The sequence below is a fragment of the Sciurus carolinensis genome, chromosome 3, assembly GCF_902686445.1.
Source record: "Sciurus carolinensis chromosome 3, mSciCar1.2, whole genome shotgun sequence".
NCBI lineage: Eukaryota > Metazoa > Chordata > Mammalia > Rodentia > Sciuridae > Sciurus > Sciurus carolinensis.
The window spans coordinates 147507970-147525865 of NC_062215.1; the positions used below are offsets into that span (position 1 = coordinate 147507970).

Sequence of the window (17896 nt, forward strand, 5' to 3'; positions counted from 1 at the left end):
TTAGGGAGGAGCTGACTAACATTTAAAATATTTCTAATTGAAGAATAATGAAAATATTTGTGATATATATTGTCAGATCCTTCTAACTCTTTTCTTATGTTTTATTCAACATTAATAGGACAGGTTCTTTCTTTATTCTGGAAACCCCTGGTACCTAGCTTTGAATCTCTTAAAATTTGAATTTGGATGCTCACTCCCAAGGCAGATTCCCCTGAGGATAGAAGGGACCCTTTGGCTTTACTACATGGTTCCTTTGAACACAATGAAGACCTTTATAAAAGTAGACATTAGATCTTCTGTTTTAACATAGAAACAAAACTAGTATATTTGATGCCTATTTTAGCTTTGAATAAAAAAGGCTCAAAGAAAAAAGACAAAAAAGTAGAAAAAACATTCCATGACTGCATTATAGAAAACTATAGGAAACTCTCTTTATTAGTATACAATGATGCTAGAGGGGAGAAGAAAGAGAACAAGAAGTCAGGAACTCTGTGTCTGGTTGACATCATGTAAGCTTCTTGTAACTCTCCCCATCTGCTCACTTCACTAGGTAAGGGCTCAGAACTGCACTTCCACCCTTTCCCTGAACTGCTGTGGGGTTACTGCCTAGCTTTGCTAGCTTTTATGGCCTTCCAGTGGGTCATAGAGGGTGGCCCTTTCACTCCTTTAGGAGGATAAGATTTGTCCATTGGCCACCCTTCCCAGGGTCTATAGTATAGGTCCCTTATGAAGGTGTTTGGGGCAATTGGTGATTGAAATGTCTCTGTGAAGTTGCCCAGGTGTGGGAGTGAGCTAAGTGCTATTTCAGAGAGCAAGCCTCTGTCACCACTTAGCAGGTGGTAGCTGACCCAAGGCCACTGATCCCAGGATGCCCTGAACATGCAAGGTAGTAATGCCTAAACCTGATGCTGTTCTCATTTTGAGTTGGTTTCTAAATTTTATTTCTGTTCTACACAGGAAACTATTCTGAATTTTCTGCCTTTGCTTTGGAACCCAGACAATCTTCATTAGCTATCTCCTGAGTGTCTGTCTCCTCTATTAGGCGTGGTGAGAGGAACATGGAGAAATCAGACATTGAAAAGGAAAAAACATGCATACCATAGGTAGAAAGCAAGATGTACCTCCAGAGTTGAGAGAAGGGAGAGGTTAAGTTTGTAATGATTTTCTTTTCCCTCTGTACTTTCTACAATAAATTGTACTACATAAAAATCTATAGCAATATTCATTTATGTAGCAAATCCCATAATAATGAAAATCCCTGTTATCTGTGACTTGGGCATGCATCTGTAGTACACAATTCCAATACAGTAGAAGATTTTGGACAGTCCCTTGGAATGAACTGAAATGGGACTTGACCTATATATCAAGCTTTTTATGGTTTTGATATTTTTCATTTCCACGTGTCAACAAATACCTGACTTGATATTAAAGCCAGTTAAATCAATATTTCTTGCAGTAGTCAAGGTACAGCAACATATATCCAAGGGCACCGTATCCCCAACAGCCATATTTTGTTGAGTACATATATTTTATCATAAACCTAACTGACTGAACTGTCTTCTGATGGATAGATGAAAATATCAACATAGCTACCATAAAAAGAAAAAAAGCCAGAGCATCTTTAATCTTGTTCCTCACCCATCGTTTAAGCAATCCTGCAATTTATTTTGGTTACTTTAATCATAAGGAAGGACAACATGAAAGGTCTCTATTGTGGTACTTGTGGTTTCTTTCTTTCTCCCCAAATGATTCCACTTTAACCTTTCTCCCACTTTCATCCCAACCTGAGGGTGTCTGACCAGTCACAGGTGGACCCAAGAGTCAGACAGGAATCTGGTCATTGTAAGGAAAAGGAGAGTGGGGTGGAAGCCCATTCCTACTTAACTCTTTTTCCTGAACTTGTAACCGTTAGATTTCTCAGCATTCTCACTGTTACCTATTACAAACTCATGGTATTTCTAAGAAAAATGGCCTGAAATATCAGTTTATAAACACCAATAAATTCATTTACTGTTTGTTATCAGGAAAGCCTAACTGACCTTCCATGTGCTTTAGTGCATGCATTATTATTCTCACTTTACATATAAAGGAATGTGAGAGATTTGAGCTGCTGAGTAACTTATCTAAGGGGATCGATAGAAAGGGGGCAAGCTGGAATTTGGACCCAAGTGTGTCTGATTCTGAAGCCTTTTCACTTTTTATCATGTTAGATTGTTTACCATAATATATGTCATGAGACTGAAGAAAAGAATTTCCAAGTTGTCAAAGTAATACATACTTACTATATAAAGTTTGGAAAGCAAAGGAAATTATAAAGAAAAAAATACCCTCCCTTGATCCTTCACCCCAGGGATAATCACTACCAGAATTTCAAGTTTTTTCTTTTCAGGCTTAACGAAAGCTATAATTTCTGTGCTCAGATGAGTACTGTTGCCAAAAGTTGTCATCTTTGAAGTTTACACATGTAATTCAACAGTGCCGCCATTGCTTAAACTTTCTTGGAATTCCTTTCAGAGCCAATTTAGGAACCAGATTCTCTGTAGATACTCTCATTCAGGGGATGTTGGTAGAAACAGAAAAGACAATGTATCCATTACTTGAATATGTATCAAAATAATACAGGATATGTTTGACCTTTTTGCACCTTCTAAAACCTTATACTGCAGCTATTCAACCATCCTATAGAGAATATCATCCTTGCCCTCTCTTAACAGTAAACATACTATGCCAACTTCAGTTGTCATAGGGGATGGAATTTACAAAAATGCTGCTTCTTACCATGTCAAATATTGATGGATATTTTGGGGTATGTTTAAAAGCCTTTATTAAAAATTAAATCTATAAATGTTTAATATCTTATTTGACAACTCATTTATTACATTGTCAACACAGCAGTGTTTGCCTTTTGCAGTGCATAAAGTAAAATCAGAAAATTGTTTTTGTCAAAAGTTTGAAAAGCATGTTTTGAAATCAATTCCTTTGTAATGGAAGAGTTACTCTCAATGAATTATTCCCCTCCGAGGAGTTTTTGTGAAAGCAAATTTATCTAAGTGTGATGAACTGATCTTTAAATGAAGTCAGTAGCATTCTGTGTAGCAGTTAATGTTTCCTAAGGAAGAGTCCATGCATATGCACACACACACACACAGAAACATGCAGATTGCTATCAAAATGGACAGGGTGTACCTTACTAGTTAAGAAAGTCAAGGAGTTAAGCACCCTGTTCGGTTTGTTGCATTTAACATGGTTCCTTTTAGAGAGCAAGCCTACCTCTGATCCAAGCTTCTCATTAGTTGTCAGCTTTCTGCCTTATTTTTCACAGTCATTCTTATGCATCCCATAAGCTTAATCTGTCACCTTACCCCAAGACCACTGGACACTGGGGACACCTGGATTTTGGAATTTCTCAGGGCCACTCCCAGGGGAAGACTGGGCATGTGCACTTGTCCACAGGGCTGTGTTCTTTCCTATCCTCTGATTGCCAAGGTTTCCCACCATAAAAATTCACCTCACTTCAGAGCTAATTACGAAATGTAGGTCATGCCTGTGCTGATATCCTTGACCACTAGCTTGACGTTGTGTCTAGTTCACATTTGTTGGGTAATTGAAAGATTATATTCTGGACTGTTGGGAGAAAAGTTAGTCGGATTGAAAGAAAGTCAGATTCAACAGTAGATTAGAATTTCAGGCTACAGAACCTTCAGGTCAATGCTCTCATTTAAATATGAAACCCAGAAATGTCAGCTGACTTGGGCAAGGTCACCCAGAGCTGGTGCCAGAGCTAGGTGTGCAGCATAAGCATCAACTTTCCTGAGGTGTCCCATTCTTTCCAGCACTTCTCTGTTCTCATTCCCCAGTGGTTCTCTGGAATTCAGCCTTCTGAGTGTAGGATCACTGACCTTATCATCTGAATCCCACATGGTGCTGAACAGCATTGGAGATGTTCATCGCTCAAGTGAGGGTCTAGTGAGTGCATGAATCCTTCGTTGACCTTGGCACACATCTCTGTGCCTAAGTGGTTACTGGCTGAGTGCTGAGTTCTGTGGCATTGTGTGTACATTATAGGCCATCTCCAGGAGAGGAGAACATTATAGCAATGGTAACAACAATAGCCAACATTTATTTTTAATGCATTAGGCAGGATATCATGTGGCTGCCAGTCCAGGCTGATTGACAGCCAATTATTGATATCCAATAAAATGATCACTATTTTTTTGGTGAATCACTGATATTTAGATGGATATGTCATAAGTCTTCGCTGAACTTTTGAGAAGTCCTATCACAGTTGGAATCCCAGCCACAGTGCATGTCCTTTATAGTTCCATGAATCAGGTCATTGGACCTCTCTATGCCTCATTTTCTATCATCTATAAAATGCCAATGATGATACTGTCTCCTTCAGAGTACTGAAAGAGTTAGCCTATGTAAACAATGCCTTAGGACAATGCTGGCACTTTCTAAACAAGCAATGAACGTTACCTATTGTTATTAAAATATCGTTTTTATGTGCTAGGTGTGTTAAATGCATTGCACACATTTGATATCATCTATAACTTTGTTAGGGAGATACTATTTTTATCTCCATTTTGCGGTTGAGTAAAGTAAGGCACAGAGAGGCTACTCCACCCACCCAAAGCCATGGAGCTATTAAGTCATGGGTGAAGGCTAATTCCTTATCTGTCAGACTCTAGATCCTGTGCTTGAGTACAGGTGTGATGGAAATGGATGGTGTGGTTGCTAAATGAGACCTGCTTGACCTTTCAAATTTCCATTCTTTCTAGAACACTCCAGAACCCAGACTGCTTTCAGGAACATCGCTGTGGATTCCCAGGTAAGTAGAGATGGTCCTTCTCTCCTCCGTGACCTCCTCCTGCCTATACAGTCAGCTGTTCCTGCACCCACATCTAACTCCTGGAGGCCCCCTTAACAGTTGCCTGTCGGGGGTCTCAACACCAGAGCTTTTGTTTATGGTGTGTAGCCGGAGGCACTCCTGCTAGGGCCATTGGGGCCAGTGGATCTGAGGCATGCCTACCCACCCACATCTTCTTTCCCACCTATGCCAGTGTGTCCGTGGATATTGTTAGTTTTCATGCACGTAAACCACTTTGGAATACCACAAAAGGAACAAGGAGAAAAGGTCTTTTATAGACATCTTTGTGATTTAGAAAAGAATTACGATTAAGAGTGGCAGGCTCTGGAACCAGACTGCCTGGCTTTCCATCCACACTGATAGCCATTTTTGCCCCTGTCAGTGTTGTTGAAGAACATGCCCCAGTGAATCTAGAAGTCTGACTTGCAATTGCATTGCTCAGTCAGCGTGGAGCAGGAGTGGCAGGACACAGGCCTCGGAATCAGAGGGCCTGACTTTGCCTCCCACTTCTGACTGATAATCCCACCGTTTTTGCACTTCACTTCTCCAAGCCCCAGTTTCCTCCTCTGACATGTGGATGAGTGTGCCCATCTTGCAGAGTTGTTGGAATGTCTCAAGTTCATATATGTAAAGGAAACTTACCCAAGCTTGACACCCAAAAAGATGGTAACTGTTTTTTCATGTCAGTCCTTGATACTTAGGTGGATATATGTCAAAAGTCTTTGCTAGACTGCAAGCATGTTGTTGTAGGTTCATGCATTCTCTGAAATATTTTATCTCCCTCCCCCAGCAGCCTGTATTCCTTGAGGAAAGATCATCTTTGGTCCAGATACAGTCAACTCATCATAAATTCCAAACTGGGCTGGTACAAATTAATGAGGCCTTAGTGATTCCTGGGTGTTTCCATGAATATTTAATCTAAACTTGATTCTTTTTCCATAAATCCCAAACTTTAGTAATAAAATGATTGTAACTTTTCAGAAAGAGACCTTCACATTGGTGGGACTTGGTTGTTTTCCATGCACATAATGTAGTGTTTAACTTCCTCATGTCTGAGTTACTGCAAAAACACTTCTTTATAGTTCAAAGGGAATTATTCTGGGAATAACTGGTTGATTTTTCTCTCTGTCTCTCTGTCTCTAGACACACATACACATGCAAACACACACACACACACACACACACACACACACACACACAGCCTAGTTGTCCTTTTGGTTAGGCAGCTGAAGAGTTACTATGTAAATTCTGGCAGCCTTCTCCCCATCAGACAAGCAAGGGCATAGTCAATTCCTGTTTTCTTGGAACGTATACCAAATAATCAGAAACTCTGATTATTCTGCTGGAAGGCAGCAGCTTGATGGAAAGATGTACCAGTTGAAAACAATTCTGATCATATTTTTGTCAGGAGAATGAGATGCCTCCAGCTGTCTGTCACTAATCATATTAGAGGTGGAAAGCAGGAATGCTTTGGCCTGCAACAGATTACTCTAATCACATGTTGGAACACTACTTTTACTGGCTGCTTATCCCAGAATGGTGACATTAGACGTCCCTGCTGTAACAGGTCTTGCCAGTTGGTAGTAGTCTAAAACATATGCCACATGAGCACACTTAAGGAATTTTCTAATTACAGCTCAGAGGCTTTGCTTTTATCTTTTTACGCTTGTACGGCAGACATCACTGATTGAAAAGATTTCTCCCTCAGCATAATCCTATTGCCAGTAGTTACAGCAGACTAGGAAGATGGTAAATGAAACCCACAATAACTGAAGAGGTGTCCGAATTCAATTAGGAGGAAGCCTGTCCCATGTGGACACAGAAGTCATATAAATCCATTTTAATTGTGAGCTACGGTACTTATCTGTTCATGTTTATTTTGGATGCAAGTGCCAAAGCTGGATTTCGACCAGAACTCCAGATCTTCGAGCCCTAATGACTAATTTGGGTACCCCTTGAATCCCTTTATTCATTTCTTAATTTGTTCTCCTAGAATTAGAGTTGCTTGGTTGCAATCATTTCATAAATTTCTTGTAAATCAAAACAAATATACATAGGTTTTTCCCCCATTTTGCCCTGATCTTAGAGAAATATTCTTATTAGCAAAATAATAATAACAATTTCAACAACAACAACAAAAATAACCTCTTGCAAGGTGCTATAGTGAAGAACAGAGTGAAGCTTCAGGAGGTATGGTCAGCTTCTCATAGTTGTGGGACCTTGGTCAGGATACTTTCCCTCTCTCTGCCTCAGTTTCTTCATGTAAAATGGGATGAATGGTAGTACCTACTTCAATGAGTTGTTTTGAGGACTAAATAAGCTACTGTATGTAAAACGTGAAATGTACATTGATAAGTAGAAGGTGCCTGGTACAGTAGTGAATGCTGGTCATTAGGTTTATTATCAATAAGACAGGGGTAGATGGATAAGCAGATTTTCTGGTGCCATAGTATTGACATATAAGTACGTCCTGTTTCTTCTGCATTTGGAGAATGTTAATGATGGTAAAGTTACCATCATTTGGTAACATCTAATCGATTCATTTGGAATTAACCTCTATTATTTGTACAGGTACCCCTAATTGGGCTACAAAATTAGCATTTTTGACTCTCCAGCCTTGATTAGTGTTAACCTGACACCCTTTTGATGCAAAATTGCTTTAGAATTGGAAAGAACATTTTATTCTCTCAGCATACAAAATATGCTTGGCCTTTAGTAAAAAGAAAATGTGATTATAATATGTAAAAAGTGTGTGTGTGTGTGTGTGTGTGAGAGAGAGAGAGAGAAAGAGAGAGAGAGAGAGAGAGAGAGAGAGAGAGAGAGAGAGAGAGGAGAAAGAATAGGGGGAGATTTTTGGAGGAGCAATCAGTTTTAATAAATGCATTGGAATTTTTCAAGCTATTTTTTTAACAGAGTAAAATGTGTTTATTGTCATAGTTTATATTCAGTATATGTATAGGAATTAAAGTGTACAAAAAGCCTAGTAATTTAATAATCTTTCTCCATGGCTATATAAGAGTTAGTTAATATTAAAATTAATTGCCAAAAGATGCATTGCAATCATTTTCCCTTAGATTTTTTTAAACTACAGGAACTGTTTGTGTATTCATGTGTGTATCTATGTGTTCTAGTGAAATGTATATTCATATGCATCCAGTGACATGTATATAGTATAATTATATGTTGAAATATTATACAACAATGAAAAATTGACTAAGAGTATAAAATAACATGGATATATACTATATACATAATGTTGGAAAAGATAACCAAAGAACAATACATAGCAAACTTATTACACTTATAAAAATAAGAAAACAGACAAAACTAAATTCTGTTGCTAAGATATGTATACACTGTGGCTAAACCTATAAAGAAAAGCAAGAAACATATTACTGAAAGAATCAAGTTTGAGGATAGTGGTTACCTCTGAGGATGGGAAAAGAAAGGACCTGGAGGTTAACTGGATATGCAAATTCTGCTTTTTTAGTTTTAAGACATTTTTACAAATTAGCAGAATCTTTAAGAGATTCTGCAAAGAATTCCCATAAACTAAAGATAATTTTAATAATATAAGCAACAAGACAATGTCAAAGCTTACAATGTCAAAGCTTTGCATTGCCAAACTCTGCCATTCACTTTATGAGGTAGTGATGGTGATCCAGTGGATCACATTTGGCAAGAACTGGCCACCAAAATTCTGAATTATCTGGGCGACATGCAGATTTATATCTACCATGGTTAATTATAAACCTTTTCCTGTGTATATTTGCCTTGAGATATTATGACTACAAACATGTCAACACTGTCATCCTACTTTCCTATTTTTGTGCATGGTTTATAAGGCATATAATGTGTTAATACAACAGTACATGTGTATGAATTATAAATAAACAACCAAATACATATTTGGGGATACATGTTCAAAACATGCAACAAAATATCTTGGACACCATGGCCATATAGTGCAAAGGCTGTCACTACTAGTCATTAAAATGTATAGAAGACGGAAATTTGCCACCTATGTTAAAATGAGGCACATCTCAGCCTGGATTCCTATTTATTGGCAAACATCAATACTAAGGCATTAGTTTATATATTTTATTGCATTAAAACGTTTACCAAGCCTCTAGGTTTAGGTTGCAGAAGAAAAGAGAGGGAGAATCTCTCTCACCTCTCTCTCTCTCTCTCTCTCTCTCTCTCTCTCTCTCTCATACAAACACACACACACAAACATGCACACACACAAACATGCACACACACACACACACACACACACACAGAGAATAGCTTTATTTTTTCTGTTTTCCTTATATTCCCTATAAGATTCTCTTTAACTATTGGGAAAAAATATTTGAATACCCTCAGGTAGGTTTTCACAAGGCAAGAATACTGGAAAGTATAAGATAGCACTTGTATCATGGTTTGTAATGGGAGGGTGCTTGACCAGCAGTCGGGAGTGTGCCAAGCTGTCTGCCAGCATCTGGGCTGCAGCACATGGGCAGCACCCTCTCTGAGCTGCCATGGCCTCCTGTCTGTCCTGCAGGTGATATCGGCAGCCTTTCCCCAACTCTTACAGGGGCCATCTATGTGACAGCATCTGTGAAATGTTGCATTTCCTATAAATATAAGGTATTATGATGATTCTGTCCCTTCTACTTCTTGTTTAATAGCATATAACTTTTTATGAAGTTCTGATGTCCTTAACCTGCAAGGTTCTATTGATTTGAAGATATAGAAAATGACTGACTGGTTTAAATTTAATAAGCAATTATTTGAATTTTTTTTTACTGGAAAGATGCTAGGGTGTCTCAGAATTGGTGAAGGTTTGAATCAAATCAAATCAGGTGAAGGACTTGGAAGCTCAAGGAACCTTAACATAGGCTTCTGTGGTTCTTTTCTCTTAAGATATTGCTGTTGTTGTGACTGAGCAGTAATGACTTTCAGCCTCTGGGATTCAAGGTTCTCAGGATTCAAGGTTTGAGGCTCCTAGAAGAGAGAATTTCATTTGTCCATCCCAGGTCAGTTGACCACCTCAGTCAGTTGAGGGTACGAGGTCCTATACAATAGACATGAATCTGGGGAGCTCCAGCCCTGCATATTTGGGCCATTTCAGAGAATAAGGATGCTTCTGAGTTATCTGTTTACAACTGGTATTAATGTTTCAATAGCTGTTAATGACCCAACTTTCTTTAAGGAACTGTTCTAATTAAAAAAACAAAGAAATATAAATACAAAGGTGAGGGTTTTCTTCAGTAAATGTCAGCATTACCTGCTTATGTTCATCTTGCAGGGGACACTGGACTTTATGTCACTTTCACTAATTACCGAAAAATTCTCCATAGGTCCCATGGAGCATCCTTTGCTTTGACTCTTTTTCCAAAGTTTGACTTTACTTTCACCTTTAATAACTGTTTTACCTCTTTTAGAAAGAAGGCACTAAATCAGTTTTAACTTTCTTAATGTTGATACTCTCCACCGACAGCCTAACTTGCCCTAAAATTTTGTGCCAACAGAAGAGAAGATAAGAGAGTTACATAGAGTCTGCATACCACAGGCGCGTCGTCATTGCCATTAAAAGGCTTCAAGTTTTCTCTCTTGTGAACCTATTATATTTGAATATATCACAACTGTTCCTAAAAAAAAATGCATATAACCATTCCTCTTGTCAAATGGGCATCTGATACATAGTGTTTGTTCTACCAGGATCTGAACAATTACTCGTAATATTTTAGGAATGGAAATGATGAAAATGTTCATATGTCTGAAAAATGGATGAATGTCTTCCAAAACAAGTTCAACAAGTCAAATATTGTCCTAATAGTGAGCATCCTAAACCGTCCCTTTGGAGTATTCATCATAAGCTATAAAGAGTGCTGCAATTGGGCTGGCTCAGTGGTAGAGTGCTTGCTTGGCATGTGTGAGACCCTGGGTTTGATACTCAGCACCACATATAAATTAAAAAAAAAAAAATCCATTGAGAACTAAAAAGAAGAGTGCTACAATTTTTTGTTTCTCAAGCACATATATGTCTGAAATAAACAGACTTCATATTGTTCACACTTACTTTCTGTATAAAGAAAATTTCTTTTTTAGAGAAATCATATCATTGAAGAAACATTTATGGTAATAACGATCATTATTTTACTTACCTTCCATTTTCCAAAGTGCAGAAGTTGTAATGTAATCTATAGTGCATACTTTTTAACCAGCTATCAATACATTATCAGCCCAATTCTCACACTGGTTGTAAGAAGAAACTATTATTTCTCAGATTTTAAGTGCTGACCCGTGAAGAGTTAAACTTCATTGGCAGCTGTTATCCAAAGGTTTGCAGGTGTCCTGACTAATGCTTTGAAAGACCAGCATTAACAATAAATCATACTTTTTCAGTAGTGGAATGGAAAGGATTTTGCATTCTGGGTCCTAAGCTTTGGTATTTGGAAGTTACTTAAATGGGAAATTAAAGTAAAGGGGTAAAGCATTCTCAGGCTTTAACCCTTGAACTTTAGGTCAGCCATAGTCAATAGAATAAGCCTCTTGATAGCTTTGTTCTCCTAACCCTGAGATTTCTTGACTATGGAAACTGACAAAGTGCCAAGTAAAGGCCTAATTGCATTCCTTGTTACTGAGAAAAAAGCTCAATGGAATTTTCCTTTTTTCAAAGGGATACATACCTGAGCATTAACATTTTTGGAGGATAGCAAAATTGTTTATAAGACTTGCAAACTTTTCTGAATAGAGAGCTTTAAGAGAGGTCTGGCAGTCAACTAAGAGGCATGTGTGGCTTACTTAGAACAGAAAAGGGTTGGGGATGGAGTCAAAGGCTAGGAAGTGACTCTGATCAACAGGTTAATGATCTTCTCTTCCTTCTCTGTGGCTCACAGATTAAGCAGGCTAGCACAGGACACACTCAGCTAATTCTGTGTCAGTTCTGTTCTGTTCACAGTATTCCCAGTGCCATGCCCAGTATGTGGTACTGGTATGTGGGAGATGTTTACTTAGTATTTGTTGAATGCATGAAACTATTTAGGTCAATATTTCTGTGACTGTGTATTGGAGATTAATGTTTTGGGCTAAATCTGCTCTGAACCAGATTAACTCTAGCTAACTTTAGTGGATTGAGATTTTCCAATATAGAGAGTTTATATTCTAGTGAGGAAGCCAGACAGTGAGAAACCAAGTAACCAAGTGAATGAATACAAAGTTACAGCTAGTGCCAAGAGGAGCCTTAAAAAAGTGCTGTGATAGAGACTAAGGGTTTAGAGAAACCAGACTCTTGCGTCACCCTGAAAACCCAGTGTTAGAGAAGGAATTGATACAGTCTTTTAGAGGACTGAGTTTATCTAGAAGTTAGCAGGTCCAGTGGACAGTCTTGTCTTGTCACACACTTTTTCTTAATGCAGGAGTTTGTAGAGTTCTTACCATACCAATAATATCAATTTCTACTTTATAGACTTTTGCTTCCAATACCTCAGTCGCCTCGTGTCTCGTACCCAGGCCAGGGTGTCATTCTTTGCCTCACTTCTCTTTCCCAAGCTGCAACTTGTCTCCCAAAGCCAGGCAGCTGCCTCCCAAATGCACACCATCCGTCACAAAGAAAGCCAGATGACCAGAAGAGGGTAGATCAGCACAAATTTATCATCAAAGCTGGAAGAAAGAGAACCTCAAAGTGAATGCCCTGCTGACTGTGGGTCAGAGTGTTATCTTTGTATCTCAAGGACAGAACATTTAATAAGGATTTGGGTACAAAGTACACTTCACCCTCCAAGTATGCTGAACTGTGTCAACCAGAAAACTGTTCCTTAGGGTTTACAATTTCCTCTCTTTCCTAAATTAAAAAATGCTAATGTGAACTCTTGACTCTCAACAATACATGTTATTATCGTATATAGGGCAAAGAGTAAATAAGACACTTGCCTAATGAAATAACCATTCATTTTAACTCAGCAAGCTGGAAGTAATTTTAGCTTCCCCTCCCCATTTTCCATGCTTCTTTATGGAAATAGGCCACCATCATTTTTTTCCACCATTCTTCATATCCTCATAGTAAGCTTCCTGTTTATGCTTTAAGAACTGTTTTTAAAGAGCCTTAAGGGATATCCTTTAATACTTTCCCTTTTAAAGGGATTATTCATCTATAGTACCCCCTTAGTATGTTTGAGGGTTTGGAAATGCAGACGCTTCTTAATGAGATATGGTTAATGGTCTATGCAGGGTATCACAGTGTTTACACCTGGTTTAGTGAACATAAATTATATTTAATTAGTCATTCTAGAAAAGAAGTAGATATTTTAGAATAGATTTAGTACCTAAAAAACAGTTTGCGTTTTATGTATAACAGCCATAGATTCTGTGAGTAGTATTTATAGATTAAAACAACATGTTTGCAGTAACATAAAGTCAGTTCTTAGGAACTTCAAGAAGTAATACAAAGTATGTCTTGTTGGTACATGCAAAACATTCACATAGAACAGAAGATTGCTTTTATAAAAATTCTTTATAAACTTCAAAATGCTGAACAAATATAAAGCAATCGTGTTATTGCTGTCTTTACATTTGTGGCATGCAGAATTTCCTGACTGAATGACAGACCACATAGCTTTTTGTTTTAATGCTGAATGTGTTCCTGTTTAGAGTGAGATTTCCTTTTTCCCATATGACCCTGTGTCAGAGGTGCCCTTCAGTTCATTAGCTGGGTTCTTTCATGCTGCACTTGACTTTTGAATCCTTCGGACCATACTTGTGCCTCCACATGAGGCTTCATGTGACACTTTAGAAGCAGGGATCATTGCCAGGAAGGAACCTTGACCATGTCACATCTGCAGTCTATAATGACTTAAGAGACAACTAGCTGTCTCCCCAGTCTCTCGAATGCAGTAGAACAGGAGGGAGCAATACCAGTCTCTGGTCTTATGTGGTCTGCTTTGGTTCTCTCTGACATACTCAGTGTTTCTAGAACTCTCTGATGACAATATTCTTGCTGCTTTGGTATTGTCTTGAGGCTGATATTTTTTGGTAATTATTCTAGCCATCTGTAGTTTTTATCTGCCCAGGCTATGTCTTGGTGGGTCTCTTTATTCCTCCCTGTCCCCCCAAAACCAAATTCTCCATGTGTCACCCTTTCTGTGCCCACTACTACAAGAAACCAGAAACAAGGAAGCATGTGTTGGTAGTGTTCCCCGGCTGGCTTGCCACCATCCCCCTAGTGAGACTGCTCCCCTGCAGCACTCCAGAGGTGCCAGCTGAGCCTTTGTGCTGCTCTCATCTCAGAAGGCTCCCATGGAGTGGGTCCAGTGGGAGGCACGGCCCTTTCTCCTTGGAGTGCTCCTCCAGAGAAGTGCTGCATTGTCCCCATGGAGGACCCAGCCATGGGAAACGGACTCCCTGACAGTCACCCTGGGTTACACAAATATTACTTCCATTTGGCTTGACCTTTCATTGTGCTAAAAAATGACTGAACATACTTAAATCTTGTACAGTATTTTTCTGGAAATAAAAATAAAGGGGTTTCTTTTAAGAAGCCACACTCGAACTTTTGCACTTGCTCTTCCTTTTTTGAGTCATTATGTCTAATTCAAGGTTTCCTTTTATCATGTATTTTCTTGTTGTGAAAAATAGATAATTTCTCTACTGATAGAATTATGAATCACAGAAGTGATGTGATTACTACAGATAAGGACACTTCATGTGGCCATGAAGTATTTAGCTCTGGGAATCAAGTCTCGCTGACATTTCTTAAGTGCTCACATGTGCACTTCTGTGTTGCTGGCAGACAGACTTCTTCATTCTGTGACTGCTTTAATGCAGTAGCCCAGCTGATCTCACAGCAACCCTGCAAGGGGGTGGTGTCATCACCCGCCCATGTATTTTAGAGACACAGATGCAGAGGCAGAATGAGGTTAAGCAAATGGCCCAAACTGTGAGCAGGACCAGACTTCAGAACCACAGAAAAACGAAACTGCCCAAATGAGTCAGGTGCTTAAATATAGCACCTGGAAGCCTCAGTTTTCTCATCTCTGAAACGGAATAGTAACACCTACTTTACTAAACTGTGAGGATCGAATAAAAATAATTATTTGAAAAGTCTCAGTAATTTGTAAACTGCCAAAACCTGATTCTGGGCTCGGTGTTGATATTTTCTATTTGTCAGGTGAATCTCACGGAATCTGACCCTTGTGGTTTGCACATATTGATAGTTCAGGTGAAAACCTTTTTTGTTTGGTTTTTGTTTTGCTTTTCTTGAAGCTGTCTTGAAATCACAGAAAACCTAAGGGTTCACAATGAAAATGATGTTTTTTTTCCCAAAATGATGGCATTTGAAAGCATAAGCAAAACTCACCAGAACATTTGTGTGTGTGTGTGTGTGTGTGTGTGTGTGTGTGTGTGTTGCTGGGGATTAAACCCAGGGCCTTGTGCATGCGAGGCAAGCACTCTACCAACTGAGCTATATCCCCAGTCCTTACTGGAATGTTTTTAACATACCAAATGAGTTCAAAGTCATCGTTTGCCTATAGCTCATCCCCCCATCAGCATAGCACTTAAAACCCCTCTTTTTCTTCTAAATCATGCTAAATAAACTTTCTTCCAAGAATCTGTTTCCCACATATTGTGGGCTTGTCAGTAACTGTCCTCAGTGTGTCATACTGAGGATGTAGAACTATGTCCCTTACTGCCAGCATGGGGCCCTGAAACAGAAGAGATATTGATTGGACCAGGGCTAGACCAATCAATGGAAGAGAGCTGGAAAACCAGCCCAAAGATGATGATTTGGAAAGGCCACAGACTAAAAAACCCATGCTTCAAAATGTGGGACAGGAGACCAAAACCAGCACCATAGAGAGGTCTGTTGGGTGGTGTTAGAAGAGGCCCAGGAGCTGGGAGGAAAGAGGAGGAAAGCTCCCCTTCCCCTCTGCTGCTGGGCCTGCCTTCCCTGCAGGGACTCCTCCACGTCTCCCTTCGTTTCCCACCTCCCACAATGCTCTTACAGTCAGGATGTTGGGCATCTCAGCTCTCACAGTCCCTTGGGGGAAGTGAATAGCCTGGAGGAGAGCTTTTATGAAGCCTAGAAATTGAGTTCTTCTGTTTTTTTTTATGGGGCTTATATTGCATACCCAGGGTCACCCTGTTTGGCAGGTCTTCCAAGCAGGATTTGTGATCATAATGAATGATTTTTTTCCCCCTCTTTTCTGGATAAGAACAATATCATTGCCATTCAATCTCCAAATATAGCAAGCAGTTATGATAGAAGAATGTCCTTATGTTAGGAAAAAAGTTGGCAGTCTCAATGATGTGAAAATGTCCAATTTAGAAAACATGTTTAAAAGGAAAAGCTGCTGTTCAGTCCTTTTTGGAGTCAGGTGGAATATAAAGGAATAAATTAAAAATTCAGAGAAAATGTGTGGTCTGACAGCACATTCCACAGTTTCTTTTTAGTCTTAAACAGGTACTTGTTGATTTTGCCTAAACTTCAGATGTCATTTCTATCATTTCATTAAAATGCCAGGCTGCAAACTGGTCTTGGCATCTAGTTGGGAGCATAACTTGCATGAAGATTTTCCAGCTGATGCATGTAATCAGAGCACTGCAATAGTGTTGCTAAGGACTAACTGCTTAGAATGTCTTAAAGAATAGTGGTGAATGTCAAAGAGGTATACTTAGCACAGAGGAAGGAGAAGGGACATCAGGTACCAAAGAAAGAACTCAAATGGAATGTCCTAGTGGTCATCCCTTACCTGTGGGATTCCAAAACCCCAGTGGATGCCTGAAGCCATGTTTAATATCAAACCATACATATGCTATGTTTTTATCTGTTTATACATACCTTTGATAAAGTTTAATTTATAAATTAAACACTCTGAGATGAATAATAGCTAATAATAAATTTTTAAAAGTAACAATATACTATAATAAAAGTTATGTGAATGTGGTTTCTCTCTCAAAATATTTTATTGTACTGTATTCAGCCTTCTTGTGATGATATGAGTTGATAAAATGTCTACATGATGAGATGAAGGGGGCGAGTGATGTAGCATGGTGACCTAGCATTAGTCTACTCTGTAAGGGTCACTCAGACATAAGCACAGCAGTACTGGAATGGCTGATCTGATAAGCGAGTGACCAGTGGTAGGGTGGCATTTACAGAATGGATACACTGGACAAAGGGATGATTCAATCCCAGGCCAGCTGGAGCAGGACTGTGGGAAATAATGATTATACTATTCAGAATAAAAACTTAGGAATAGTTTATTTCTGAAAATTTCCATTTAGTATTTTTGTACCTCAGTTGTCCACAGGCAGCTGAAACTCGGGGTAAGGGGAGACTACTCTATGAATTAGTCATGGTCAGAGTGTATAAATAGGAAGTATCTGGTATGACATCATCTAATTGATGAAGGTGTCTGTAGTTACCATTCCTCAAAATTATAAGCACCTCACTTACACTTGACCAACCCAGGAGCACCTATGTAGCTTTTCTTCATGTAGTGCCGAACTTAATAGGGAAGCATCTCAAGTAAATGAAGTTATGACTCCCTGTCTAGAGAGCAGTTTGGCATTTTTAAAAAAATTATTATTCCTTTAAAATAAGTTTATTGTTTTGTCACAGAAATTTTATTTCTAGGAATTTATGTTGTGTTAAGGAAAAATAATGTATATGTGCAAGGGTTTAACCACAAAGATGTTCATTACAGCATTGTTTATAATAGGGTAAATAGGAAATTGTTTAATCAACTATAATAGAATAAATATTTTATTTGTATTGTGTTACAGTCATACATATAAATACTATTTGACCACTGTTGATGTTATAGATAAATATTAATAGTGAAAGAATTTTTATGATATATTAATTGATAAATGTAGCAAAAGCCCAAGTATGTACAGTGTGATCACGAGTACATTAATATATGAATATACTCTCAGAAAATGACCTGGAATTATAATTAAGAGTTTTAAAAGTGGTTATCTGGTGGTAAGATTATAAGAATTTTAAATGTTCTTTGATTTTTTCTATGTCTTAGTTTT

General features: G+C 38.6%; 1 protein-coding gene across 1 annotated transcript in view; it reads left to right on the forward strand.

Annotated features, from left to right (window-relative positions):
* Positions 1–17896, forward strand: part of Spats2l (spermatogenesis associated serine rich 2 like) — a 159553-nt gene that overhangs the window by 16499 nt on the left and 125158 nt on the right. Inside the window, 1 exon segment of the mRNA XM_047543734.1 lies at positions 4782–4831. The gene's annotated coding sequence lies outside the window, so the exon portion shown is untranslated.